This window comes from Agrilus planipennis, unplaced genomic scaffold (genome assembly GCF_000699045.2).
Source record: "Agrilus planipennis isolate EAB-ADULT unplaced genomic scaffold, Apla_2.0 scaffold77, whole genome shotgun sequence".
Taxonomy (NCBI): domain Eukaryota; kingdom Metazoa; phylum Arthropoda; class Insecta; order Coleoptera; family Buprestidae; genus Agrilus; species Agrilus planipennis.
The window spans coordinates 34,726-42,374 of record NW_020439413.1 but is presented as its reverse complement, the minus strand read 5'-3'; positions in this window follow the sequence as shown (position 1 = coordinate 42,374).

Sequence of the window (7,649 nt, the reverse complement as noted above, 5' to 3'; positions counted from 1 at the left end):
GGAGTTAATTCGGATGAGCCCTTATTGGTTTAATTGTACTGCCTATTTCAATTTGTTAGAATTGTGACCTTGAAGAAATCTGCGAGAAGATAGAAAGAATACACACTAGGCGTGAGCAAGACAGAAATAGTTGCAACAAGCTTGAAAGAGCAGAGCTCTTGATGGGCGGTCTTAGAAGATCGGCTAGAACTGTACAGTACTAGACGAAAATGTTTAGCAATTTCTTAAAACAAAAATGTATATAAATTAACAATAGAAAACAAAGCAAAAGTTTTATAGGTTGTGTAGAACGTTAAGTTAATTCACTTGTTATTATTTTTGGCTAAATATGCTTTTAAATAAAGCATATTCTTAAATTTTAATGAGGCAATTTAAATAACTTTGCAAATGGTGCTGTACACTTTTGTCTAGTTCTCGCTCGATGATCGGTGGAGAAATGAGCTCCGCGGACAAATATGATTGAATTTAGAATTATGCTACGGCGCATCCTAATAAAGGGAAGGGGCACATCTCTAACTTTTTGAAACGAACAGTAGTAACATATTTGAGAAAGTTGCTCCTCTCGTTTGCCTTCAATGAACTTTACTGTAAATGCTTACTAACATGTATGAACTAATTGTTCTTATTTTGTATAATTGTGCACTGTGCAGGTACAACGATTAATGAGTCCTTTTGGTTGGAAAGAGAATAGCATCTCTTCTTGTTTTGTAATTTTTTTAAAAAGGTAGTGCCTGAATATGACGCAGTTTTTGCGGTTAGTCAACAAATTATTCACTAAATTCGTGTGAAGTAAATGTTCTGTATGGATTAGCTACTTATTAAGAAAAATGTTGTGCATATACTAAATTTTGTTTTAATTTGTTTACGATTATAAATATTGTGTAAATCATATACAAGTTGATCATCGGATGTAACGTTGATTACTGTTGTTAAATTTACCTGTATACATGTGTTGATAATGAAATATAAATAAGCTATAGATTATATGTAGAACCTTAACGAGTCTTTTATTTTTCCTCAATTCCATTAGCTTCCCTACAACTTTTCCTTTTCAAAAAGTTATTGTGACTTAAAAAGTAAAAAAAATTACATTCGTAGTGTTTACCAAAATAAAAATTACTTATACTGAACAATTACAGGTAATTTTTCCAGCTATTAAGCTTTGAGCAATGGTGCGAAAAAGTAGGAACTCGGGTTCGATTCCCGACGAGAGCGTTACAGTTGCAACAATTTTTACTCATTCTTTTGAACTTATCTATAGGTAGTGGTAAAAACTAATTCAAAAATTAATAAACTTTAATAAAAAAAAAATCTCTATCATAATTAAAACTTGATAGTTCATTTTACTTTTCGCGAAAATAATGCCCACAAAAGGATCTGTAATTAATTAATACTAGCGTTTCGGCGTGGCTTCTCTAGCAGAAATTAGTATTGTTTCTCCATAAAAGCTTTTAACTTCCAATTCACTCGTTAAGATTTAATTTTATGTAATGTCGCCATCTTAGATTTCAAATACAAACGTAACACCAACATTTCATCCTTAAGGGTTGATTTTTAAAAATTGCCACAACACATAGGTATTTGCTTAATTTCAACAATGAGTATTAAGAGCAACCTTTGAGTAAATCCGATTACAAATAAAATGTACCCTATGGAAACGTTGCAACCTCTTTTCATTTGATTAATTATAATAAAGAGCATAAATACCAAATTTCAAGTAAACTCAACAACAAATAAAATATGTCCCAAACAAAAATTGCAACTCTTTTTAACCTCCCCCCCCCACGTGGAGGTTGAATTTTTTAAAATTCCGTGGTAGGTGTTTCACAAATTAAATGAGAGAGTATTAAAACCAAGTTTGAAGTAACTCTGACTACAAAAAATATACTTATGTCCCATTTAAACATTGCAACTCCTTTTCACTACCCATCCTATCTACAAAAGTTGAATTTTTTAACCAAGTTTCAAGTAAATCTGACCAAAAACAAATATTTTCTATGCAATAATAGCAAATTGAGCTTCCTGCAGAGATTGAATTTTTTAGGTACATCACTAATTTTAGAGGCAGAAACAGGAATTAATTGGGGTAGAGGTAGACCCAGATTAGATGACTGTTCGCAAATAGTTAAGGATGTGGGTTGTTCTAGTTTTAGGGAAATGCGAAGTTTAGCTCAGGATAGGAAAGAGTGAAGGTACGTGTCCAACTAGTCTTAGGATTGACGACCTTATGATGATGATGATCACTAATTTTATATGAAAGAGCATTAAAATTAACTTTCAAGTTAACCTGACTAAATAAAATATCTAACAAGTAAACGTTAGAACCCTTTTTCATCCCTTTCAGAGGTCGAATTTGTTAAAATGCTGAAATACGATAGGTGTTTGAGTTTATGCCAATGAGCATAAATATCAAGTTTCATGTAAATATGATCGAAAACAAAAATGTCAAAATTTATAACATGGAGTTCTTTCCATATAAAAATACTATCGAAATTTAACACAAACCTTATCCTGTCAATTACAAATACAACAAAAAATAAAATCGATTTAGCCGTGCTCAAGTAATGCTCCGTCACTTTGCAATTCCCTAGAACTGACAGCTGGAAACAGTTTGAATTTGGTTTTTACGTTTTTCTAGACAACTTTTTCAATTTTTCTATTCATAAGAACCTTCCTTGGACTTAAAGCAATATTAAAAAAAAAAAATTATCGAAATTGGTCTAGCCGTACTCGAGTTTTGCACTTTTAGCGATTCATTTATATAAAGAATCGAGAACACGCTAAAATCATTCATCGTAGTGGTTAAAATCTGTGATCCGTTATTCAAAATTTTAGAAGCCAGTTCATTTCGTCATTTGTAAAGATCTGAATCAGCGAACCGGATCAGATGATGGCACTTTTTATAATAATGCCACGGAAAGCATGCAGAATTCATGACAGAACAGGCACATATAACCGTCTCAACACTTACTACCTTAAATGACACCATTAATACGAAACAGAAACGAACAAATCATTAAAAAGAGTTTCAAGGAACTTAATAAATGGTTAGACAATTTAAATGACAAGAATATGAAATTAGAATACTTACTGCAAATGATCGACTCAATTAATATTGGAAATGGTTTCGGTCCTGAAGATCCTCAGTGTATACATAATTATACAAAATATTTTAAATTTAGCTACACATTGTATCGAGCCTAACAGGTTTAGGTCGTGAATTCTTTAATAACAGAAAGCAAAAATCAGCTTCGATTATTTTATTAATAAACACAAAAATTTTATAAAAACAGAAGTTGAATCAACATTATTTCATCTCTACAAACTATAAACGTAATGAGACTATTCTTCTCATCAGTACATTCCTGGCTGTCAAACAACAAAGAATAAAATGGATGCATGAGCGTCCCACAAATGGACCAATGCCCATAGAGAAATTATGGATCATCGAAGAAGTCACTTTTCAAAACCGATACACTTCCGTTCAATTTTTGTTCTTTTTTGTTTTCTAGAAAGAGGGGAAATCTTCATAAAACGTCCAGTCGTCCGTACGACTGCGTAGTGTTGGATTCACTCCAAGGAGCGCCTACTAACTAAAACCCCTCTACCTTAGGCTGTTATAGGACCTGTCAATTTAGGTCCTCTTTAGCCGACCTCCGGCCAATGTGAAGCAGAGGCATTTATATCCACTACCACCTACATGAAGTCATACAACTACGACTCAAAGAAGAACTGGTACAAAAAGTGGACGTTAACCTGTGGTTATTCTATTCTACAATCGAACATCTAAATATCTAGTTCAAGGAATAACTAAAGATCAGTCATCAACCACGAGTTTCTCACAGATGGAACTGAAGTGCGTAAGATACTTAAACAACGGAGTGAAAAACGTCAGACACATCACTGAACGGCACCCTTGCTGAGATACTATTTGATTGCTGCCATGAACTACTAAAAGATCCCAAAATAGAGTAAGTACACATGGGAACTTCATACAAGATTATCTTAAATTGGAATGGGAAAATTTACAACAGCTTTCCAACAACGTCAACCAGCAATTTAATAAATCTATTTTTCAAATCCGACAAAATTGACTTTTCCTCACAGGGGCTAGCCTTGTTCAAGAAAGATCCAGAATGTAACATCTAGAAACTCTGGTCTTCTTTGTCACTTTGTCCCTATGTTGGATTGCCTACGTGTGACAGTATTATACCGGAAGCACGAGAAACTTCTAGTTAAATAATTAAGATTTCTAGACAGTGATAAACACGATTTATAGTACAGGAGTAATTATTATCTAAGCTAATCAAAACGTGATCGCAATCAGTTTTCTATTAGACTTTGATAACAACGATGTAGAAACAAAACCCTTCTTACGTAAACCGTCATTTCCGCGGCAAATTTTATCAAGTCGTTACAAAAGGATAATATGAAATTTTCGCGGAATTAATTGGAATGTTGGTTATCTGGATTACAACAGATTACATAATGATGAAATAGAAGAGAACCGTTTACGTAATAATAGATGACTTCCAGAAAAATTTCCTTTCATGAAAAGTATACTCAATGTAGAATTGTCAACTATTAATGAAGCAGCTACTTGAAAATATCTAATCACGCTTCATGTCCTTATCATAATAATTTTACCTACCAGTAAACATGCCGATGCTGTTTACGTTGTTAAAAATGTTACAGTAGAGAGAATGAAGGTATTGGTTCCAGAGAAAATAGTCTTCTTTCATTGGAAATGATTTCCTTATAATATTTTTAAAATTAATCTATTAAACATTAATCTGTCTTTACAGTATTATTTATGTACATTAAGTACACAATTTGAAGTACTTATATATTCACATACGCATATTCACACACTTACTAAAACATACAAACAAAATTAACATTTGGCAGAAATTTACTAACTTAAAGAAATTTGTAAAAGCCTCTGAATATGTTATAAAACTAAAGTTGGGAACTTCACGAGGATTCCCAATTGAGTTTCCTTACTTCATAAAACAGAATTTCCAAATAAATTGATATAAATAAATGTGGTCATGAAGTATGTGGGATAAACCAATAAAAGTAACAAACGAAAATAGCCAAACATCTTGATGGAATTTCCAAAAGCTACAAGTAGCCAGAAATTACTATACGGAATGTTCAAGTTGTCTTTCCCAATTTATGATCGAGGATGCTAACAAAATATGTTTATAACTCTATAGAACCTTTCAGCCCATTAAACCGTTGGAAGCTCATATTCTCTGGAGAACCACTTTAAACTGAAAAACCTAAAGGGCTTGATAGAAGTAAGTAATATGAAATCGATCAATTATTAAAACTACAGAAAGGTAGAGGCTATAAAGTAATAAAAACAAAGAAATAGTCTTTAATATTACAAAGTAATAAGTAAGGCTAGGCAACAGATAGTAGAACAACTAATAAAATATCTTAGTAATCAAAAAGGGCTCATTGGGAATAAAGATTAAGGTAAAACATCGGAATTGGTCACAGACTTCAGTCTGTCAATACAAAACCACTCAAAAATTAAACACACAACCGGTAACAGATACCAGATGATCTCAAATCAAAAGCTAAAAACCAAGAATTAAATGACAAAATTATTATAATAAAAAGGAATAAGGCAACTCAATAACACTCTAAAATGTTTAAATAATGCAAAATGAAAACTCCCAAATATAAAACAAAAGACCAACAAGAAAGTTAATTAAAATCAATAATGATTACGCGAATACCTTAACCGAATTAAAACAGATTAATTACTAATAACCAAAATGGAGCAACACATACAACACTACAAAGTATATACGTCTTGTCTCGATGAAGACCGCATAGGAGATGATCACAACGTCTTGTCTCAATGACGGCTATGCAGGAGAAGAAAATCCTATAACTTCGTGAGGCTCGACTAACCAATTAGAAAGATCGATAATCCTTTTGATGCGAGAGCAACCAATTAGTAGTTGAGAAGCATTAGGCCAGACCATATTTAGACATTCACAGAGCACAAAACAAGAAAACACATCATCATCATAAGGTCGTCAGTCCTAAGACTGGTTGATTTAATCTTCCCATTCCCCTAAAACTAGGTCTAACTCTACCCCTCCTAATTCCTGTTTCTGCCTCTAATATTTCTCTGACTTGACCTTCATTCCTGAGAAGGTGTCCTAACAACCTACCTCGCCTATTTCTTATTGACTTCCATAAAGTCCTCTGTTCTCCTATTCTTTCTAATACCTCTTCATCTCTAACCTTCTCTATCCACGGTATCCTCATTATTCGCCTGTAACACCACATTTCGGACGCTTCTAACCTTTTCTTTACCCCTGCACCAACTGTCCATGTTTCGCACCCGCCGCGCCCCAAACACACCTTTAACAACCTTTTTCGAATTTTCAATTTAACTGATCTTGAACATAGAAGTGACGTCTTTTTATATTTTAAGGCGACTCGACCCTGCGCTATCATCTGCTTTGTATCCCTTCTACTCCTTTCGTCCTGACTTATATGACTTTCTAGATACCTAAAATCGGCAACTTCTTCTAATTTTTCGTCTCCTTTCTTTATATTCGCCTTTTCCCTACTTTTTCTTCCCTTGCATACCAGTTTTTACTTTTATTTATTTTCACACAATACTGTTTTGTCAGTACCACGTCCATTTTATTTAAACCTATCTTTAACTCCTTCTTGCTACATGCTAATACTGCTGTATCGTTACGATCTCAGGGCTGTTAGAGTGCTAAACTTGAAAAGGTCCCTAACGACATTTGCAAATGTCTTATCTTGTCTTGTTTTTTTCAGCGTCCTTTTTCGCAAGCTGGACGAGTTTTAAAAAATATGTGGCACAACGTGAGATTTCAGTTTTTTACAATCAACAGTTAATGAAAAATGTACATAATTTTCTATGTCATTTTTAAAATCAAATTGAACTTGTCTTTGATGGTCTATCACTTCGACGAGCTGCTAGAAACCATTGCACTTTAATTGTAAAATCATTTGGTAGTACACGGAAAATTTTTTTCCGGCGTACTTTGAGTGGTACTTGAACAACACAATAGCACAAAACAATACCAGTAACTGTTGTTTGGAGTCAGCATTGCTTGAAATCGATAAAAAATTGATAAATATATGCACTCGATCTGATGCGTCAAATTTTTACGTTGTAATTGTCATAAGACGAGGGTCATGGTACTACAGCAGTACATCGTGATGGCACAATCTCATGGGGGAACTCCCGGGCCATTTGAATTCGAAAATTCTTTAGATGCTAAATAACTGTCCAAATAATTTATCGGAAAATTATTTAAAAAAAAGTTGCATTACAAATATGGATACTTATACGACAGTTTGAGTTTTTGTAGGGTTAAATTCAATGCACTAGTGAATTAATTTTTGATTTAACTTTATCCACTACAGATAACCTCAAATTAATAATATATATATATATCTATAGCTGCTATCATTTCCTCGTCAAGAACTGAATAAGAGCCATCGATTTTACGCGCCACTAAACTAAACTACGGGGTGGTGACAGTAGCAACCTCAATTATACTGTAGCGAGCACGAGCGTATTTGTGTGCGATCGGGCACACGTATGCGTGAACGGCTTGTCGATTCGCCGACTAGCCGCGGGC